The sequence below is a fragment of the Loxodonta africana genome, chromosome 8, assembly GCF_030014295.1.
Source record: "Loxodonta africana isolate mLoxAfr1 chromosome 8, mLoxAfr1.hap2, whole genome shotgun sequence".
Lineage (NCBI taxonomy): Eukaryota > Metazoa > Chordata > Mammalia > Proboscidea > Elephantidae > Loxodonta > Loxodonta africana.
The window spans coordinates 33,436,756-33,460,994 of record NC_087349.1 but is presented as its reverse complement, the minus strand read 5'-3'; the positions used below and the strand labels follow the sequence as shown (position 1 = coordinate 33,460,994).

The 24,239-nt window shown below is 37.8% G+C and overlaps 1 protein-coding gene across 8 annotated transcripts in view; it reads right to left on the bottom strand.

Moving 5' to 3' along the window:
* TFEC (transcription factor EC) overlaps positions 1-24,239 on the bottom strand; it is a 220,635-nt gene that overhangs the window by 78,147 nt on the left and 118,249 nt on the right. Inside the window, exon 1 of one of the 8 annotated variants that reach the window (XM_023544573.2) lies at positions 2,285-2,324. The exons of the other annotated variants lie outside the window; for them this stretch is intronic. The gene's annotated coding sequence lies outside the window, so the exon portion shown is untranslated. Of the gene's footprint in view, positions 1-2,284; positions 2,325-24,239 lie in introns of those variants that run through there. 8 annotated transcript variants of the gene reach the window in all.

Sequence of the window (24,239 nt, the reverse complement as noted above, 5' to 3'; positions counted from 1 at the left end):
TTTACACCTATATGATAACTGATGAGATGGATTTTGGAGGGTGTACATAACTTTTTTTTTTTTTAACATAACTAGGAGATGAGTTGGCCTAAAATTGAACGTGGTAGATTCCCAACTTTTAATTAAGCCTAGGAAGTCTATTTTGATAATAAACTCTAACTGTTCTCCCCCTAGTTCCCACTGATTTTGTTCCACACATCTTGCAAAATGCTTGTTTGAAGTTTGTATGTATTACACTGTCAGGTAAGTCCTCCTTAATTAAATAATTACTAGTTTCCTTATTTCCAAAACTGTGTATTCAAAATTCTGCCATAAATACAGCCTTATTTTCCTATTGCAACTGTATCACAGCTGTCATTTTATCAGTACTCAACCATTTATTTGCAATTCCGGAATCCAAATAGCTCTGAAAACCAGAAGGGGTTTTTTTTTTTTAAGTTTGGTGCTAATTCATCTGGTGGCAAAATCAGGCTTAAAATGAAGTAAGCCTATTTAGAATCGTTCTTTATCCCACGTAGTGTAAGTACTTATATGCTTTGTTAAGATATTAATGTGTTTGGTTATGAGATGGTGTCCTGGATCCTGGGGATGTCAAGTAATAAATAGTATATGTACCATATTACCTTTCTAAATCTCAAATATTAAGGATTCTGAAACACATCTAGCCCTAAGTCTTTGGATAATGGGCTTTGTATCTCTTTTTGCCTATTGAGTGTACAGTGTGTACAAAGGATTATGCTATGCACTTTGTATGTATTCTCTAATTTAATCTCATGATCATAAAATAAGAACTCAAATGGGCTTCCACAACTATTTAAGAAAATTTCAGTACTATATTTAAGTCCTTTTGATTTTCAGAAATAATAATTCATCAAAAATTCAAATTTAAATGGCACAAATGGTATCTCTTAGAAGAAGAATGAGATGGGGAATTGCCATTTCCAACTCAACAAACCAACCGAATGAATGAAGAATGACTTTTTCAGGTCTAATGACATTATATATTGGTAACATTTTTAAACATAGTTAATATATTTATCACTTATGGGCATATTTAAGTAAATTAATACTGCAATTCAGATGTTTTTAGACACTTAAGCTCCCATGAAATTCAAGTTTTCTCTAAATGTGGAAATACGCAAGTTAATTACTTAAGCTAGACTTAGTAAAATGTCATAAATTAAACCTCCATTCAAAAAATGCTTATTTGATTGCTTTAGAACTTAAACATTAGTATTCAATTAAGAAGACTTACAAAGCAAAAGGCTTTCAGCTTCAAAAATCAACAACTGTGTTTAGATGATGCTTTACATTTCACAGTTACTTTCAAGTTAAAACAAGGCTCTCATGTGATTCTCAAAAGCACTATTTTTCATCCTGGGTATAGTGACCTTTTGATATCATTTTCATTATCAAGTTGTGAATGTTCTTTCAAGGATGCAGAGAGTAAAGGAGAAACAAGACTGACTTCTTTAAAAGGTCATATTTCAAATATCTTAGAAATCATCAATGCATTTTCTTTAAAAAAACTACTTGTTCTAAAACAGCTCCAAAACCTATAAATTAGAACATCTAGGATAAAAACCCAAACCTGTCTATATTGCTAGCCATTTCTTGTATCATTCCATTACAAAGCACTGTATTTATAACTTTTATTGCATCTTAACAATTGGATTTGGAATAATACCAATACATTGTCAACCTATTCATACCTTAGAAAAGAAATTCACAGGCTACTCAATGCAGTCGAATTTATAACAAAGAAATTTACATATTTTTGTAAGAATAAAAGGATCATAAAGGCTTACCCCTAAAAAAAATCTAAACAATTCAAATGATTTTATACTATTTTAGGCTTGAAAACTTTTTTATATCTTTTATCTACTTACTTTAAGGCCTGATGTATGACCATCAATTAATGAAGTCATTTTTGTTATAATAAAATGTCATCATTAGAACTGTAGTATTCTAACCATTTTATAAAGAATATGATTGGAGGCATTTTAGGTAGTTAAATATTAAAATAATCTAATTGAAAATGAGACTTTGAGATTATTCATTTTGATTGACAAACTGCAGAAAATGGCTTTGTTTCATAAGTGCATTTGTCTTTCAATTTTCATAGATATTACTAGAATTTCAGAGGAAAAAAAGGCAAAGCTTATTTCCTCTCTCTTTTTTTTTTTTACTCAGCTAGTAAATATGATCATTGTTGGCTCTCTAGATTTTAAATTCGCCTGTTATTAGGGTATCTACTTTAATCAAATTCCTCAAGTAATTCTACCTTTGTGGAGGAGAAGCCTTCTGTTACATGGTCATAGTGGTTCCACGTTCACCTTGAGCACTGAACAATTTTCCTTTAAAAATCGAAGAAACATACTTCTGTTTTAATTGTTTTATGGTTATAGAAAGTACATAGCCAGAAAACATTAGTTCACTGAGGAGACTGAAGGCAGCACCTCATGGACTAGTTGGAGCAAATACTAGTAGCCACAATCACAATTGGAGTTGAACATTCCAGCGATTTGAGTAAGGGCTTTCATTCTCCATTTTGATGAAAAAACTGAGGCTCAAACAGATTAACAGACTTGCTCAGGATCACCCAGGCAAAACATGAGCTCAGTTTCTAGTCTTTTCAATAGGGTATTCTTTCAATAGAGAAAGATATCAGCTTACAAGTTTAATAAAATTTAACTCCAGACCCCACTATTAGAAAGAAAACAAAAGTGTTCTCTGTATATAGACAGAAATCAACTGACTCTAACCTCTTGTGGAAAAACCTTTGGAGTTGCTTCTCCATATTAGCGGGTTCTGACTTCATTCCTTCATGTTTTTGTTTTAGTTTTGTTTTCTTTTTATTTAGTCTATCCTGTGACCACCACATGCTCCAAGGACTGGGTTCTTCATACAGTCTGGCACAAGGCTAGAATTGAAGTCTGCCTTCCAACGATAATAACTCTAGACAAAACTGTCCCATTTCTTTAACGCACTTTGTTTCTAGCACTATGTACTAAATGCTCACTGTCCCAAAAAGTCCTAACTCTCTTCCTTGGAAGCAATTTTATTTTCCTTGTATCACCTAAACTATTATCTTAATCTTTCACAGCCTGAAAAAACCTCTGAGATAGAGGAATCAAAACACTATTACGCTGCTTTTGGACTCCTTGTCTCCAGAATGGTGAGACGATAAATTTCTGGTCTTACAAGCTACGTAATGTGTGACACAGAAGCCCTAGGAAACTAATACGTAATCCTCACAGCAAACCAGTGAAGTGAACAGCCTTATTCTCTACATCCTGCACTTGAGAAAAGTGGAGATAGAAGTGAGCTTATATAGCTCTGAAGTAGAGCAAGGATTCAAATTCACACTGGTCTCACTGCAAAGTCTTTGTTCCTAACCAGCCCCAAAAAACCAAATGAGCCACTATCAAGTTGATTCTGACTCATATTGACCCTATAGGACAGAATGGAACTGCCCCACAGGGTTTCTAAGCAGTGGCTGGTGGATTCGAACTGCGGAACTCTTGGATAGAAGCCATAGCTCTTAACCATTCACCACCAGGGCTCCTCCTAACCGATAGTAATTAGTGAAACAAACCTTTCTGCCTTTCAAATTAACAAACACTCTTTAATAATAATACCTAATGCCGAGAAGGGATCAATATGTTAGGCACCTGCATGAGTTGCTGTCCAGGGATGTAAACTTGTGCAAGTCATTTGTGTACTCTAAAGAAATATTCCTAAGTGTGTAAAAGATTTGAAGCACAGGATGATCACTGAAACACTATTAATAATAATTCTCTGACATTGTTGTCGTTGGGTTTTATCAACTCAATTCCAACTCATAGTGACCTTATAGGACAGAGGAGAAATGCTATATAGGGTTTTCTAGGCTGTAATCTTTACATGAGCAGATTGCCAGGTCTTTTCTCCTATGGAGTGGCTGGTGGGTTCAAACTGCCAACCTTTGGGTTAGCACCCAAACACTTAAAAATTGCACCACCAGAGGAGGGGCCAAGATCGCGGAGTAGTTAGATGCTTCTGGTGGTCCCTCTACAACAAAGACCCAAAAAAAAAACAAGTGAACTGACTATATATATGACAAGCTAAGAACCCTGAGCATCAAAGGCAATGTTAAGAAATTGGACTGAGTGACAGGGGGAGGGAGAGATGGTGCAGAAGCAGTGAGGAGTTGCCAAGTCGGTGGGATTATCTCAGCCCGGATTCCCTGATGCAACTGTGGCAGAGCTGGCAGTAGTGTTCAGGACACGGCTGCTCCAGTGAAAGAAGGCAAGCAAAGTGGCATACCCATGATCCCCTGGCATGACTGCAGCAGGGCTGGCGGTGGCATTCAGAACACAGCTGCTTCAACAAAAGAAGGCAAGCAAGGTGGTGCAGCCCTGACCCTCTGGTGCAACTATCAGCGGGACCGAGCCAGGGCACAGAATCTATGCATGCCTCCAGAATCTGAGATAAAACAGTGCCATCAGCACAAAATAAGTGATTTTGTTTAATTTACCATGTGGATCTAATAGCTCCTCTTTTTGGAAGAACTCTCTCCCATCTATCTGATCCCTCCTACTTTAACTCCACCCAGCTTCAGTAACAGTTGATTTCCCTGGGCCTGAGATAGGTCCTGCTGCACTCTCTGAGCTATTCTCCTGGCCTTGGAGAAGGAACAAATTAACAAATGGGGAAAAAAAACTCTGTGACTCCCCAAATCTGGAAACTTAGGGCACAAGCAGCTCCTGTCCAGGCACAAGCAGTCCACAGAATTTGTCTTTCACCCCTGTGTGGATCCAGGTGGCCCCATTACAGCAGATAGGATCTGGTGTTATACTGTAAGGGCTAATCTGTTTAAGGTCTTACTATAACTGTTTCAGCTCCGTGGTGGAGAGGCGAGTTTTTTACACTCGATACCACTCTGCCTATTAAACGGGGCCTTCACCTTTTTTTTTTCACCTACCCACAGCAGGGGCCTGAGGACTGGGGGCTCCACCCAAGCCACCCAGCCACCCACAACAGGGGTCCAAGGAAAAGTGGTGCCTTCTAGTCCTTACAGTTAAAACCATTGGGTGCCTATGGTACAGCCGCAGAGCCCACCCACCAGAGCACTCTACAGAACAGGGACATGCCTTCCTCAGAGATACTTGGGGGAAGGTTGTTAGCCCCCTGCCTTCCTCAGTGTGACCCCCTGCTGCTACCAGAAACGTGTGCATACACCAATCACCACTGCTCCTCTAAGATTGTTGGTGAGAGCCTGTACCACACAGAAGGTGACCAACTACCTGGACACCTGAGCTGAATCTATACAAGAATAGTGAATGGACTCCAAGGCTCATAAACATAGCAGCAACTCTAGCCATCTGGTGACAGGACATTAGTGCTTCAAAAGCTCCAATAATCAACTTAACTCACTCTAGTAAAAAAAAAAAAAAAAAAATTTTTTTTTTTTTTTTTTTTTTTTTAGTAGCCTACTCAGGTATATCAAAACAAAACAAAGCAAGAAGCTAGGACACAGTCAGCAAACATAAAATAAATTAATACAATGACTTATAGATGGCTTGGAGACAACAGTCAATATCAAATCAGATAAAGAAGCAGAACATGATTTCTTCAACAAACTCCCAAAACAAAGAATCAGGGAATCTTCTGGATGAAGATGTATTCCAGGAATTACCAGATGCAGAATACAAATGATTAATATACAGTACTCTTCAAGACATCAGGAAAGAGATAAGGTGAAACATAGAACAAGACAAGGAGCACACAGATAAAGCAGTAGAGGAAATTAAGATTATTCAAAAACGTAATGAAAAATTTACTAGGCTGCAAGGATCCATAGAGAGACAGCAATCAGAAATTCAGAAGATTAGCAATAAAATTTCAGAATTAGACAACTCAGTAGACAGTCAGCAGAGCAGAATTGAGGAAGCGGAAGTCAGAATTAGTGAAATGGAAGATAAAACACTTGGCAACAATATAGTCGAAGAAGAAATCAGGTAAAAGAATTTTAAATAAAATGAAGAAACCCTAAGAATCATGTGGGACTCTATCAAGAGAAATTACCTACAAGTGATTGGAGTACCAGAACAGGGAGGGATAACAGAAAATACAGAGAGAATTGTTGAAGATTTGTTGGCAGAAAACTTCCCTGACATTGTGAGAGATGAGAAGATACCTATCCAAGATGTTCATCGAACTCCATACATGGAAGGTCCCAAAAGAAAATTGCCAAGACATATTGTAATCAAACTTGCCGAAACCAAAGATAAAGAGAAAATTTTAAGTGCAGCCAGGGATAAACAAAAAGTCACCTACAAACAAGAGTCAATAAGAATAAGCTCGGTCTACTCGGCAGAAACCATGCAGGCAAGAAGGCAATGGGATAACATATATAAAGCACTGAAGGAGAAAAACTGCCAGCGAAGAATCATACATCCAGCAAAACCATCTCTCAAATATGAAGGCAAAATTAGGACATTTCCAGATAAACATAAATTTAGGGGATTTGCAAAAACCAAATGAAAGCTACAAGAAATACTAATGGGAGTTCTCTGGTTAGAAAATCAATAATATCAGATATCAACCCAACACTAGAACACAGGACAGAGCAACCAGATATCAACCCAGATAGGGAAATGACAAAAATAAATCAAGGTTTTAAAAAACACTCAAAACAGGCAATCACCAATGTCATTATGCAAAAGATGATAGCATTAAATCAATAAAGAGGGACTAAATAGTCACAGATCTTTCATATGGAGACGAAATCAAGGTGATATAGGGATATGAAAGTTAGGTTAAATTAAGAAAAATAGGGGTAAATGTTAAGGTAACCACAAAGGAGACTAACAATCCTACACATCAAAATAAAATACAAGAAAAACATAGACTCAGCAAAAACAAAATCAACAACAATGAAAAAGAAGAACACACAATTTACAAAGAAAAACTACTCAGCACAAAAAATTAAGTAGAAAAAGTAACTGTTAACAACACACAAAAAAAGACATCAAAATGACAGCACTTAACTCATACCTATCTATAATCATGCAGAATGTAAATGGACTAAATGCATCAATAAAGAGACAGAGACTTGCAGAATGGATAAAAAAATGTGATTCATCTACATGCTGCCTATAAGAGTCACGCTTTAGACTTAAAGACACAAACAAACTAAAACTCAAAGGATGGAAAAAAATATATCAAGCAAACAACAATCAAAAAAATCAGGAGTGGCAATACTAATTTCTGACAAAACAGACTTCAAAGTTAAATCTACCACAAAGGATAAGGAAGGACACTATATAATAACTAAAGGGACAATATACCAGGAGGATACTACTATGTTAAATATTTATGCACCCAACGACAGGGCTTCAAGATACATAAAACAAACTCTAATAGCATTGAAAAATGAGATAGATAGCTCCACAATAATAGCAGGCTTCAATGCATCACTTTTGGTGAAGGACAGAACATCCAGAACAAGAAGCTCAATAAAGATGTAGAAGCACTAAATGTCACAATCAGTCAACTTGACCTCATAGACATATACAGAACACTCCACCCAACAACATCCAAGTATACTTTCTCTTCCAACACTCATGGAACGTTCTCTAGAATAGACCACATATTAGCTGGTAAAGCAAGCCTTAGCAGAATCCAAAACATCAAAATATTACAAAGCATCTTCTCTGACCATAAAGTCATAAAATTAGAAGTCAGTAACAGAAAAAACAGGGAAAAGACATAAAACATATGGAAGCTGAACAACGCTTTGCTCAAAAAAGATTAAATTATAGAAGAAATTAAGGATGGAATAAAGAAATTCAGAGAATCCAATGAGAATGAAAACACTTCCTATCAAAACCTCTGGGACACAGCGAAAGCAGTGCTCAGAGGTCAATTTATACCAACAAATGCACACATCCAAAAAGAAGAAAGGGCCAAAATCAAAGAATTATCCCTACAACTTGAACAAATAGAAAGAGAGCAATAAAAGAAACTCTCAGGCACCAGAAGAAAGCAAATAATAAAAATAAGAGCAGAATTAAATGAAATAGAGAACAGAAAAACAACTGAAAGAGTTAACAAGCCCAAAAGCTGGTTCTTTGAAAAAATTAACAAAATCGACAAACCATTGGCCATATTGACAAAAAAAGAAAAAAAAAACAGGAGACAAAAAAAAAATAACCCAAATAAGAAATGAGGTGGGTGATATCACAACATACCCAACTGAAATTAAAAGAATCATAAAAGAATAGTATGAAAAATTGTACTCTAACAAATTTGTAAACCTAGCAGAAATGGACAAATTTCTAGAAACACAATACCTACCTAAACTAACACAAAAAGAGGTAGAACAACAAAATAAACCCATAACAAAAGAAGAGATTGAAAAAGTAATTTAAAAACTCCCAACAACAACAAAAAAGCCCTGGCCTAGATGGCTTCACTGGAGAATTCTACCAAACTTTCAGAAAAGAGTTAACACCACTACTACTAAAGGTATTTCAGAGCATCGAGGAGGATGGAATACTCCCAAACTCATTCTATGAAGCCAGCATAACCCTGATACCAAAACCAGGTAAAGACACCACAAAAAAGAAAATTACAAACAAATATCCCTCATGAACGTAGATGCAAAAATCCTCAACAAAATTCTAGCCAATAGAATTCAACAACATATCAAAAAAATAATTCACCACATCCAAGTGGGATTCATACCAGTTATGCAGGGATGGTTCAACATTAGAAAAACAATCAATGTAATCTATCATATAAATAAAACAAAAGACAAGAACCACATGATCTTATCAAGTGATGCACAAAAGGCATTTGACAAAGTTCAACACACATGCATGATAAAAACTCTCAGCAAATTGGGAATAGAAGGAAAATTCCTCAACATTATAAAGGGTATTTGTACAAAGCCAACAGCCAACATCATCCTAAACACAGAGAGACTGAAAGCATTCCGCTTGAGAACAGGAACCAGAAAAGGATGCCCTTTATCACCACTCTTATTCAACATTGTGCTGGAGGTCCTAGCCATAGCTATTAGGTTAGATAAAGAAATAAAGGGCTTCTAAATTGGCAAAGAAGAAGTAAAGGTATCTCTATTTGCAGATTACATGAGCTTATACACAGAAAAGCCTAAAGAATCCTCAAGAAAACTGCTGAAACTAAGAGTTCAGCAGAGTATTACGATACAAGATAAACACACAAAAATCAGTTGGATTCCTCTACACCAACAAAGAGAATGTTGAAGAGGAAATCAAATCAATACCATTTACAATAGCCCCCAAGAAGATAAAATACTTAGGAATAAATCTAACCAGAGACATAAAAGATCTATACAAAGAAAACTATAAGACACTACTGCAAGAACCAAAAAGAGACCTACATAAGTGGAAAAACATACCTTGCTCATGGATAGTAAGGCTCAACATTGTAAAAATATCTATTGTACTCAAAGCAGTCTATAGATACAAAGTAATTTTGATCCAAATGCCAGCACCATTTTTTAACGAGATGGAGAAACAAATCACCAACTTTGTGTGGAAAGGAAAGAGGCCTTGGATAAGTAAAGCATTACTGAAAAAGAACAACAAAGTGAGAGGTCTTGCACTACCTGATTTTAGAACCTATTATACTGCCACAGTAGTCAAAACAGCCTGGTACTGGTACGACAACAAATACATAGACCAATGGAACAGAATTGGGAATCCAGACATAAATCCATCCACATATGAGCAGCTGATATTTGACAAAGGTCCAAAGTCAGTTAAGTGGGGAAAAGACAATCTCTTTAACAAATGGTGCTGGCATAACCGGATATCCACCTGCAAAAAAAATGAAACAAGACCAATACCTCACTCCATGCACAAAAATGAGCTCAAAATGGATCAAAGACCTAAATATAAAATCTAAAACGACAAAGATCACGGAAGAAAAAATAGGGACAAAGCTAGGAGCCCTAATACATAGCATGAACAGTACATAAAACATTAAAAACAATCTATAAACACCAGAAGAGAAATTAGATAACTGGGAGCTCCTAAAAGTCAAACACCTATGCTCATCCAAAGACTTCACCAAAAGACTAAAAAGATTACCTACAGATCAGGAAAAAGTTTTTAGCTATGACATTTCTGATCAGCATCTGATCTCTAAAATCTACATGGTACTGCAAACACTCAACAACAAAAAGACAAATAACCCAATTAAAAAATGGGCAGAAGATATGAACAGGCACTTTACCAAAGAAGACATTCAGGCTGCTAACAGATACATGAAGAAATGCTCACTATCTTTAGCTATTAGAGAAATGCAAATCAAAATTACAATGAGGAGCTATTCAAAGACGGCTGACTAGGTAGAAGCTACCTCGGATCCCTCTTGCAACAAAGACTTGGAAAAACAAGTGAATTGATCACATACATGACAATCTACAAACCCTGACAATCAAACACAGATCTAAAGAGTTGACCTGAGTGACAGAGACTCAGACAGCACAAGGATCCTGCACACTGACGCAGCTAACGAGAGGACGAACAACCACGGGGACGCAGCGACTTCTTTCGGAGCCTGGAGCAGCATCCCAGTCAGAAAACCTTGGTGCTGGGCTTTGGACTGGGCGCAGGGAAGCTGAGCACAGCATCCTGAGATGGCGCAAACAAGGGACACAGCCCTAGCCCCCAGAAGTGACCTCTGGGGAAGCCCAGCCAGTGCACGCAGGCAGCGCAGTGACACAGCTGACAGGACGAGAAGTCACCAGGAGGCAGTGACCGGTTTTGAAGTGTGGAGTGCGGCGTCCCAGCTGGGGAACCTTGGCACTGGGCTTTGGACTGGGAGCAGAGGAACTGACCACAGCTTCTGAGACAGCACAAGCACAGGACTTGGGCCTGACCCTCTGGGGCAATCTCGACCCAGCCAACGCTCACAGGCTACACACCCCTCGGGAATCTCAGATAAAACAGTCATCACCAAGCAAGATAAGTAACTTTGTCTATATTCCTGGGTGTTACTCTCTCCTATCTATCTGATCCCTCCCCTCCCCTTCCTAGGCAGCTTCATTAACATTGGAATTTCCTGGGCCAGTGAGTGAAGTGCTCTGCGGTTTTTTGCTTTGTCTTTTCCTAACTCATTCTGCTGGCCTGAGAGAAGCAGCTACAAAAAACCCAGGGACCAAAAATCCTTCCCTAATTGGACTAAAAATACAGAACCAGCTCCAGCAAAGCATATGAGATCCACAGTCTTGGGCTTTCATCCCTACAGGGAACAAGGTGGCTATTATAATGCAAAGGCAATTCCGATACTGATCTTACTGTAATTGTTTTAGCGTATTACTGGAAAGACAAGTTTCCCAGGTCTGATATCTCTACCTATTAAACAGAGCCCTCACTGACCCACAACGGAGAACTGAGGGATAAAGCTCCACCCAAACCACCTAGCCTCCTGCCGTAGGGGTCTGAGGATAGTGACACTTACCAGTCTGTAGAGGTACATGCATTGGGTGCCTAAGGTACAGCTGCAGAGCCTGCCCACCAAAGTGCTTTAGGAATAGAGATACACTACCTCACTGGCACTTGGGGGAAGCCTGTCAGCATCCTGCCCCTCCAGAGTGTGACCCCCTGCTGCTACTAGAATCTAGTGCACACAACTATCACCACTACTCGAATAGGTGACAGTCTACACCACACACTTGGTGACCCAAAATCAGATTCTACTCAAGAATAGTGAATGGACTCAGGCTTATATATCTGGTAACAGCCTAAACCAGTTGGTAATAGGACATAAGTGATTCAAAGGCTACAACAATCAAGACAGCGCAATCTAGTAGGCCATCTATGTATATTGAAAGAAAACAAGATAAGACTCGGTGAGCAAATATAAAATAAATCATTACAATATCTTATAGACGGCTTGGAGACAGCAGTCGATATCAAACCACATAAAGAAGCAGACCATGATTGCTTCTACAACTCCCCAAATTAAAGAATCAAAATCTTTCCCAAACGAAGACACAATCCTGGAATTGCCAGATGCAGACTATAAAAAACTAATATACAGAATGCTTCAAGACGTCAGGGATGACCTTGTAAATGAAATAAGGCAATCTACAGAAAAAGCCAAGGAACATACTGATAAAGAAGTTGAAGAAATAAAAAAGACTATTCAAGAATATAGTGGAAAAATTAATAAGCTGCAAAAATCCATAGAGAGACAGCATTCAGAAATCCAAAAGGTTAACAGTAAAATTACAGAATTAGACAACTCAGTATCAAGTCAGAGGAGCAGAATCGAGCAGTTAGAATGTAGAGTGGAGGAGATGGAGGATAAGGCAATTGACACCAATATAGTTGAAGAAAAATCAGATAAAAGAATTTAAAAAAAATGAACAAACCCTAAGAATCATATGGAACTCTATTAAGAAGAATAACTTGCGTGTGATTGGAGTTCCAGAACGGGGAGGGATAACAGAAAATACAGAGGTATCTATCCAAGATGCTCATCGAACCCCATATAAGATTGATCCAAAAAGAAAATCACCAAGACATATTATCATCAAACTTGCCAAAACCAAAGATAAAGAGAACATTTTAAAAGCAGCCAGGGATAAAAGAAAGGTCTCCTACAAAGGAGAATCAATAAGAATAAATTTAGACTACTGAGCAGAAACCATGCAGTCAAGAAGGCAATGGGATGACATATATAGAGCACTGAAGGAGAAAAATGGCCAGCCAAGGATCATATACCCAGCAAAACTCTTTCTCAAATATGAAGGTGAAATTAAAACATTTACAGATAAACACAAGCTTAGAGAATTTGCAAAAACCAAAGCAAAGCTACAAGAAATACTAAAGGAAATTGTTTGGTCAGAAAATCAATATCAGATACCAACACAACACAAGCTCACAGAACAGAACATCCTGATATCAACTCAAATAGGGAAATCATAAAAACAAATTAAGATTAATGTTAAAAAGAAAAAAAACGCTCAAAACAGGGAATCATTGAAGTCATTACGTAAAAGATCACAATAATCAAAAAAAGGGACTAAATACAGGAGGCATAGAACTGCCATATGGAGAGGAAAACAAGGCGATACACGATGGTACAAGTTAGGTTTTTACTTAGAAAAATAGGGGTAAGTATTAAGGTAACCACAAAGAGGTCTAACAATTCCATAACTCAAAACAAAAACCAAGAAAAACATAACGACTCAGGAAACATAAATTCAACTACTGTGAAAATGAGGAACACACAATTTACAAAGAAAAACATCTCAGCACAAAAAAGTAAGTGGAAAAATGAAATTGTCAACAACACGCACAAAAAGGCATCAAAATGACAGCACTAAACACATACTTATCTATAATTACGCTGAATGTAAATGGACTATATGCACCAATAAAGAGACAGATAGTCTCAGACTGGATAAAGAAACAGGATCCGTCTATATGCTGCCTACAAGAGACACATCTTAGACTTAGAGATACAAACGAACTAAAACTCAAAGGATGGAAAAAATATATCAAGCAAACAGCAAGCAAAAAAGAGCAGGAGTAGCAATATTAATTTCTGACAAAATAGACTTTAAAGTTAAATCCACCACAAAGGGTAAAGAAGACACTACATAATGATTAAAGGGACAATTGACCAGGAAGATATAACCATATTAAATATTTATGCACTCAATGACAGGGCTGCAAGATACATAAAACAAACTTTAACTGAACTGAAAAGTGAGATAGACACCTCCACAATTATAGTAGGAGACTTCAACACACCACTTCCAGAGAAGGACAGGACTTCCAGTAAGAAGCTCAATAGAGACACAGAAGACCTAATTGCTACAATCAACCAATTTGACCTCATAGACTTATACAGAACACTCCACCCAACAGCTGCAAAGTATACTTTTTTTTCTAGTGCACATGGAACATTCTCTAGAAAAGATCACATATTAGGGCATAAAACAAACCTTTGCAGAATCCAAAACATCAAAATATTACAAAGCATCTTCCCAGACCACAAGGCCATAAAAGTGGGTATCAAGAACAGAAAAATCAGGGAAAAGAAATCAAATACTTGGAAACTGAACAATACCCTGCTCAGAAAAGACTGGGTATAGAAGACATTAAGGAGGGAATAAAGAAATTCATAGAATGCAATGAGAATGAAAACACTTCCTATCAAAACCTCTGGGACACAGCAAAAGCAGTGCTCAGAGGCCAATTTATATCGATAAATGCACACATACATAAAGAAGAAAGAGCCAAAATCAGAGAACTGTCCCTACAACTTGAACAAATAGAAAGTGAGCAACAAAAGAATCCATCAGGCACCAGAAGAAAACAAATAATCAAAATTAGAGCTGAACTAAATGAATTAGAGAACAGAAAAACAACTGAAAGAATTAACAAAGCCAAAAGCTGGTTCTTTGAAAAAATTAACAAAATTGATAAACCATTGGCCAGACTGACTAAAGAAATACAGGAAAGGAAGCAAATAACCTGAATAAGAAACGTGATGGGCCATATCACAACAGACCCAACTGAAATTAAAAAGAATCATATCAGATTATTACAAAAAATTGTACTCTAACAAATTTGCAAACCTAGAAGAAATGGATGAATTCCTGGAAAAACACTACCTACCTAAACTAACACAATCACAAGTAGAACAACTAAATAGACCCATAACAAAAAAAGAGATTGAAAAGGTAATCAAAAAACTCCCAACAAAAAAAAAGCCCTGGCCCGGATGGCTTCACTGCAGAGTTCTACCAAATTTGCAGAGAAGAGTTAACACCACCACTACTAAAGGTATTTCAAAGCATAGAAAATGATGGAATACTACCTAATTCATTCTCTGAAGCCACCGTATCCCTGATACCAAAACCAGGTAAAGACACCACAAAAAAAGAAAATTACAGACCTATATCCCTCATGAACATAGATGCAAAAATCCTCAACAAAATTCTAGCCAACAGAATTCAACAACATATCAAAAAAATAATCCACCATGACCAAGTGGGATTTATACTAGGTATGCAAGGTTGGTTTAATATTAGAAAAACCATTAATGTAATCCACCATATAAATAAAAGACAAAAGCCACATGATCTTATCAATTGATGCAGAAAAGGCATTTGACAAAGTCCAACACCCATTCATGATAAAAACTCTCAGCAAAATAGGAATTGAAGGAAAATTCCTCAACATAATAAAGGGCATCTATGCAAAGACAACAGCCAACATCATTCTAAATGGGGAAAGCCTGAAAGCATTTCCCTTGAGAACGGGAACAAGACAAGGATGCCCTTTATCACCGCTCTTATTCGACATTGTGCTGGAGGTCCTAGCAAAAGCAATTAGGCTAGATAAAGAAAAAGGGCATTCGGATTGGCAAGGAAGAAGTAAAATTAACTCTATTTGCAGATGACATGATCTTATACACAGAAAACCCTAAGGAATCCTCCAGAAAAGTACTGAAACTAATAGAAGAGTTCGGCAGAGTCTCAGGTTATAAGATAAACATACAAAAATCACTTGGATTCCTCTACATCAACAAAAAGAACATCGAAGAGGAAATCACCAAATCAATACCATTCACAGTAGCCCCCAAGAAGATAAAATACTTAGGAATAAATCTTACCAAAGATGTAAAAGACCTGTACAAAGAAAACTACAAAGTACTACTACAAGAAACTAAAAGGGACCTACATAAGTGGAAAAACATACCTTGCTCATGGATAGGAAGGCTTAACATAGTAAAAATGTCTATTCTATCAAAAGCCATCTATACATACAATGCACTTCCGATCCAAATTCCAATGACATTTTTTAATGTGATGGAGAAACAAATCACCAACTTCATACGGAAGGGAAAGAAGCCCCGGATAAGTAAAGCATTACTGAAAAAGAAGAAGAAAGTGGGAGGCCTCACTCTACCTGATTTTAGAACATATTATACAGCCACAGTAGTCAAAACAGCCTGGTACTGGTACAACAACAGGCACATAGACCAATGGAACAGAATTGAGAACACAGATATAAATCCATCCACATATGAGCAGCTGATATTTGACAAAGGCCCAGTGTCAGTTAATTGGGGAAAAGATAGTCTTTTTAAAAAATGGTGTTGGCATAACTGGATATCCATTTGCAAAAAAATGAAACAGGACCCATACCTCACACCATGCACAAAAACTAACTCCAAGTGGATCAAAGACCTAAACATAAAGACTAAAACGATAAAGATCATGGAAGAAAAAATAGGGACAATGTTAGGAGCCCTAATACAGGGCATAAACAGAATACAAAACATTACTAAAAATGACGAAGAGAAACCAGATAACTGGGAACTCCTAAAAATCCAACACCTATATTCATCTAAAGACTTCACCAAAAGAGTAAAAAGACCACCTACAGATTGGAAAAAATTTTCAGCTATGACATCTCCGACCAGCGCCTGATCTCTAAAATCTATATGATTCTGTTAAAACTCAATCACAAAAAGACAAACAACACAATCAGAAAGTGGGCAAAGGATATGAACACGCACTTCACTAAAGAAGATATTCAGGCAGCTAACAGACACATGAGAAAATGCTCTCGATCATTAGCCATTAGAGAAATGCAAAATAAAACTACGATGAGATTCCATCTCACTCCAACGAGGCTGGCGTTAATCCAAAAAACACAAAATAATAAATGTTGGAGAGGCTGCAGAGAGATTGGAACTCTTATACACTGCTGGTGGGAATGTAAAATGGTACAACCACTTTGGAAATCTATCTGGCGTTTTCTTAAAAAGTTAGAAATAGAACTACCCTACAACCCAGAAATCCCACTCCTCAGAATATACCCTAGAGAAATAAGAGCCTTTACAGGAACAGATATATGCACACCCATGTTTATTGCAGCACTGTTTACAATAGCAAAAAGCTGGAAGCAACCAAGGTGTCCATCAATGGATGAATGATTAAATAAATTATGGTATATTCACATAATGGAATACTAGGCATCGATAAAGAACAGTGACGAATCTGTGAAACATTTCATAACATGGAGGAACCTGGAAGGCATTATGCTGAGTGAAATTAAAAAAAATTAGTCAGATGCAAAAGGACAAATGTTGTATAAGACCACTATTATAAGATCTTGAGAAATAGTATAAACTAAGAACACATTCTTTTGTGGTTACGGGGCGGGGGGAGAGGGTTATTTACTGATTAGTTAGTAGATAAGAACTACTTTAGGTGAAGGGAAGGACAATACTCAATATAGGGAAAGTCAGCTCAACTGGACTGGACCAAAAGCAAAGAAGTTTCAGGATAAACTGAATGGTTTGAAGGTCAGCGGAGCAAGGGCGGGAGTTTGGGGACTATGGCTTAAGGGGACTTCTAAGTCAATTGGCAAAATAAATTTTATTATGAAAACATTCTGCATCCCATTTGAAGTGTGGCATCTGGGGTCTTAAATGCTAACAAGGGCCATCTAAGATGCATCAATTGGCCTCAACACACCTGGATCAAAGGAGAATGAAGAACACCAAGGTCACACAATAACTATGAGCCCAAGAGACAGAAAGGGCCACGTGAGCTAGAGACTTACATCATCCTGATACCAGAAGAACTAGATGGTGCCCAGCCACAACCGATGACTGCCCTGACAGGGAGCACAACAGAGAACCCCTGAGGGAGCAGGAGAACGGTGGGATGCAAACCCCAAATTCTCATAAAAAGACCAGACTTAATGGTCTGACTGAGACTAGAAGAATCCCGGTGGTCATGGTTCCCAAAAGTTCCGTTGGCCCAGTACAGGAACCATTTCCAAAGACAACTCATCAGACATGGAAGGGACTAGACAATGGGTTGGAGAGAGATGCTGATGAAGAGTGAGCTACTTGTATCAGGTGGACACTTGAGACTGTGTTGGCATCTCCTGTCTGGAGGGGAGATGGGAGGGTAGAGAGGGTTAGAAACTGGCAAAATTGTCACAAAAGGATAGACTGGAAGGGCTGACTCATTAGGGGGAGAGTAAGTGGGAGTATGGAGTAAGGTGTATATAAGCTTATATGTGACGGACTGACTTGATTTGTAAACTTTCACTTAAAGCACAATAAAAATTATTAAAAAAAAAAAACAAACTACAATGAGATTCCATCTCGCCCCAACAAGGCTGGCATTAATCCAAACACAGAAAATAATAAATGTTGGAGAGGTTGTGGTTATACACTGCTGGTGGGAATGTAGAATGGTACAACAGCTTTGGAAATCAATTTGGCGCTTCCTTAAAAAGCTAGAAATAGAAGTACCATGTGATCCAGCAATCCTACTCCTTGAAATATATCCTAGAGAAATAAGAGCCTTCACATGAACAGATATATGCACAGCCATGTTCGTTGCAGCACTGTTTACAACAGCAAAAAGATGGAAGCAACCAAGGTGCCCATCGATCGATGAATGGATTAATAAATTATGATATATTGACACAATGGAATACTATGCAACAGTTAAGAATAACAATGTATCTGTGATACATTTCATAACATGGAGGAATCTGGAAGGCATTGTGCTGAGTGAAATTAGTCAATTGCAAAAGGACAAATATTGTATGAAACCACGATTATAAGAACTCCAGATAAAGTTTAAACACAGAAGAAAATATTTTTTGATGTTTACGAGGGTGAGGATATTCCCTAACTAGATAGTAGACAAATTTTTTTAGATGAAGGGAAGGGACAACACACAACACACAACACAGTCAGTACAACTGGACTAAACCAAAAGCAAAGAAGTTTCCTTAATACAACCAAATGCTTTGAAGGCCAGAGTAGCAGGGGTGGGGGTCTGGGGACCATCTAGGTTAATTGACAGAACAAAACGTATTCAGAAAACATTCTACATCCCACTTTGTTGAGAGGCTTCTGGGGTCTTAAATGCTAGCAAGCGGCCATCTAAGATGCAGCAATTGGTCTCAGCCTACCTGGAGCAAAGGAGAGCAAAGAACACCAAAGACATGGTAAAGATAAGCCCAAGAGACAGAAAAGGCCATATAAACCAGAGACTCCATCAGCCTGAGAGCAGAAAAACTAGATGGTGTCCAGCTACCGCAGAGCACTGCCCTCACAAGGAACACAACAGAGAATCCCTGATGGAGCAGAAGAACAGTGGGATGCAGATCTCAAATTCTCATAAAAAGACCAGGCTTAATGGTCTGACTGAAACTGGAGGGACCCTGACAGTCATGGTCCCCAGACCCTTCGATATCCCAAGATTGGAACCATTCCCAAAGCCAACTCTGCACACATGGATTGGCCCAGACTATAAGATAGACAATGATACTGATGAAGAGTGAGCTTCTTGGCCCAAGTAGACACATGAGACTATGTGGGCAACCCCTGTCTGGTGACAAGATGAGAAGGAAGAGGGAGACAGGAGCTGGTTGAATGGACACAGGTAATACAGGGTGGAGAGGAGGAATGTAGGGTCTCATTAAGAGGAGAGAAGCTAGGAGTATACAGCAAGGCGTGTGTAACTTTTTGTATGAGAGACTGACTTGATTTGTAAACGTTCACCTAAAGCACAAAAAAAAGAATTGTCAGGAACCACTGGAAGCTGGAAGAGGCCAGAAAAGATCTTCTCGTAGAGTCTTCAGACAGAGCACAATCTTGCCTACACCTTAAATTTGAACTTCTAGCCTCCAGAACTGTGAGGGAATGAAATTCTGTTTTTGTTTGTTTGTTTGTTTGAGCCACCCAGTTTGCAGTACTGTGTTACAGAAGCCCTAGGAAACTAGCACAGGATTACTTAAGACTAACCTCTGTGTTGGGGAAAGGATTGTCTTTCCAATAAATTAAATATCCTTGTGTGGAAAAAAAAAAACTTCCACCACTAGAGCTCCTTTCTAGAATGTTGAGAACACATAACATTTAAATATATGCCCCTGTTGGCCTCCCTACCAACTAGTTGCCATTGAGTTGATTTCAACTCATGGTTACCCCATGTGCGTCAGAATAGAACTGTGCTGCATAGGGTTTTCAATGGCTGGCTTTTTTCGAAGGAGATTGCCAGGCCTTTCTTCCAAGGTACCTCTGGGTGGACTCAAAATGTCAACCTTCCATTAACCGTTTACACCACCCAGGGACTCCCTACAGCATTCTTTAAACTCTGGAATTTGGTTTAGTTCTTTCTTTTACTCAAGTCTAAATGTCACATCACTAAAAACACATAAGATGACTCGAAAGCATAAACTTTGAAAGAAAAATAAGCTTCTTTCCTCCCTATTAATCACAAAAATAAAAAAAAATAGAATGACATATGAAGTGACTCTTCTACTTTAACACAAGAGAAAATGCAACTATTAAACAAGCTATTTAAAGAAAAGTGTCATTACTTTAAAGTCATTACTGAAGCTTTAGCCCTAACTTCTGTCTAATCTTACCATTGAACTTATGTAGTAAAAATGCCTAAGATAGAATCTAAGTCCTATACATTTACAAAGCATTTCCATTGGAAAAGTTATCATTTTAAGAGCATTAAAGAGCAACACATGAATTAAGTCTTTCAAACAATAACAGGAAATTTAAAATTCTCAGTGTAAATACATTAGGACATTCAACTAACATAAACCAGACCTTATAAAAATGAGCTTACAGCAGACAATAACCTTGTTACATTCTCCCCATAAAATACAGTGTGGTAATATGAGATTAAATAATTTTTTCATCCTTAGAGTATTATTTTTGTCTGGCCTAAACCTGGGAGACCATATCAAAGAAGATTTTCTAAAGGAATATAAGAATAGATATATAAAGAGACTTGCTTTTAAGAAGAAATTCAAATAATCATGTCAATCAGATTTTTTGGTTTCTCATCAAAGTTTTGTTTTGTTTTTTTTTTAATTTTCTCTCATAAATTCTTCTCCTTAGAAAGATTACTATTAGCAGGCAAGGTCAATCTGGCCTTACTAGGAGTCACTAATGATTGAGTTGGTAGCCCGATATCTGAGAAGTCATTTGCTGTCAGGCATCTATCATCAACCCCTCAGAAGGGTAAGAGAATCTGATGCCTTATTAGGACTCAGCCAAATTAGGGTAGAGGTTCAATCTTATTGAACTCTATATATGCACAGGGAAAAATGCAGTTGTGTTCTAGCCTATAAATATATTGCCAACTCTAGCAAGCAGCCAGACATCTCAGTCTAGAAGTCAAATGCTGCAATATGTCACTTTCAAACTCCTCTCACTGGTCCCAGGAAAATAGGTACAGATTTCAGATAAAGTTATTTAAAGTAGATTCTGGTATACAGACGCCCACGTCCTCCAAAGTTACATTTTTCCAGTTGGACTGTCTCCAGTCAATCTGACCACTTCAACCTATTTGACAGGCAAGCCAGTCAAATAAGCAGTCACAGCAGGCCAAAAATCTGTCAAAATGGTTTGCTTAACTGGTGATTACTTTCTGACTGACTTGAGCAGTCAAGTTAATCAAAACAGTCAAACTAGAGATCCCATGTATACGTGGTCTTAGCTCTTCCTGTTTGAGTAGGTGTGCCCTGTTTATACATTTGAAGAGTTCTATTAAATTACATTCTTGAAAAGAAACAAGTCAAAAAAGTTGTGAGCAACTAGTTTGACAATTAAGGTTCCACTCAGAGTCGGGCCTTCAGCTTCAGCGCTGGGGGCAAAGGGCTCATTTGGCCCTGCCTGAGAGCTAAAGAAGGCCAACAAGTGAGAGAGGACAAGAAAAAAGTATTATGGGAGCAGGAGGTGCCCATCTGCCTAGCTCCTAATATTTCCCACTTAGGTGACTGAGCATGAGTCCTGACAAGGGAATGGGCTAGTTCTTAATTTTTGAGATTAAATAAGAACACTTGGAAAGGACTCATTGTAGGGTTTCTTGCCATCTATGTCACATTGACAATGGGTTTTCTTTTCTTGGTGTGAATTGCTGTTATTTAGTCAGAAAAAAAGATAAGCTTGAAGACTCCTCTTAATTAATTTAAAAGTAGGGATTTAACTTCTCAGCTTGCACAAATGAAAACCTGGAAATGCAGTCTGATGTTTAAAAAAAGCATAATTAGAGCAATAGTTAAGAGCACAGGTTTTTGATCTGCAAGCCTAAACTCCCCACTGACAAATTGTATGGCTTTCAGCTAGCTATTTCCTCCCAGTACCAAGAACCCTTACCTGCAGAATGAGGACAACAATATTCCTCAACACTCACTGTGGCTCAGATTACTAAATGACTTAAGTGAGTAAAGTGTTTGCAATAAGTTAGGGTAATGAGGACTTGCTCTGGAGGAGCATACAACCAAAGGAAGATGGTCCAACTCAAGTTCACCATAACTATGAGAGCATCTTGTTTAAATAAGTACCAGACTTCTTTTGCACCCAGTATCTTATGTTTATTTTAAATCTTGCTCCAATTGATAGATTTATCATTTAATGTCCTAATAATTTCTAATAATAGCACTAATGAGTAGATTCAATAGTCTCAAACATACCAACCATCAAGAAGATAGTACATGACCAGACAATGGTTCATTCTGTTATACATGAGGTCGCCATGATTCAGAGCCAACTCGATGACAACTAACAACGGCAATTGACAGAATGGTTAACAGTCGCCAGATTCCATCTCCACGCAGCACCAAGCTAGTTGTTTTACCCAACTCTCTTCATTTAATAACCAGGAAAACCTTATGATATGGATCAGGTTTACAGATGAAAAAATTGAATTTCCATCAAATTGCATGACCTGTCTGAAGTTAGTTATGGCAGAGCTTGTTTTGAAACCTAACCATCTTACTTTAAAACTTATGCTTATCTATACCATGTTTCTCACAGCCTATAATGTAATAAAGCCCCAGTGGCTCAGTGGTGAAGCACTCAGCTGCTAACCAAAAGGTTAGTGGTTCAAACCCATCAGCTGCTCTGTGGGAGAAAGATGTGATCATCTGCTTCAGTAAAGGTTACCGCCTTGGAAGCCCTAATGGGTAGTTCTACTCTGTCTTATAGGGTCACTGTGAGTCTGAATTGACTTAACAGTGGATAATGCAATAAATGTGTACTTAACAATAACTTATATTTCTGGTTCTTCCAACAAAAAACAGCGGTTATATTTGGGACTCTCCTAAGGAGGAATGTTTGGCTATTGGACCTCTGAAGGCATTCCAAGTTAATCAGAGGAGCTAGAAGGATTCAGAAATTGACCTATCACATCCCAAAGTCCAAGTTTATTTCTACTTTCTACGTTTCCATTTTGGGTTCCAAAAAATAAAATGTCTGGAAGATAAAATCCACATATTCCATAGAACTTAGAGCAGGGCAAAATTTCAAGGAGTGATTAATTCAGCAAATTCAAAGTACAATATCTCCTTAATTAAAGATGGTTCAATCATGAATTAATAGTCTGGAAGCTAAAAAATTACTGTGGCACCAAAAAAATTTCATGCTGTTTCTTTGGGTGATTTTTCTGCCATTGATCAAGGCAATAATCTTAGACAATAATGTGCAAAAAAACCTAAAGACTTCGAAGGAACATGAATGAATGGTACCTCTGCGAAGAACTCAGGCTTCTAGCTAAAACTTAACATTGGATGGTGTAAACCAACATACAGGATTAACATCTCCAGAGATCTGCCTTAGGTCAGTTCATCTCTCTGTGATGTCTTATCTTCAAGATGGAAATAAAAACAGTGACCTCTCTTAAATGTGCCCTATGGTCTGATTAAAGATTGAAAAGGGCTCTAAAAATCCATGGCACTTCCAGGGAAAAATGCTAAATATCATTATCATTATTACACCAAATGCCCTAATTTGGTCTCCTCAGATTCCCTTTTTATGTAGATTCCATCAGACTCTGACTTTGGACTTTTTGCCCTTCTGACCAAATCTCCAATGACAAAGCAAAGGGAAATGTTGAGGCAATTAGTGGGAAATGGAAGCAATTAATTGCCTTTTTTAGTGGAGACCTGGCCTCTGTGAATTAGTTTAACCAAAAATAATCACTGACCTTTCTCTGACCAAAGTGAAGCAAATCTACTTGATATTTGTCACTGGTGATCCATCTGGTGCTTCAACATTAACAAGTCTCTCCACTTTGCACCTTCATTTTTTGAAATAAAGCCATCTATTCTGGGTTCCTTGTTACTTCTACAACTGCAACTTTTGAAAATCTAATATAGTCAAAGGACTCGTTATCCATGTGTAGA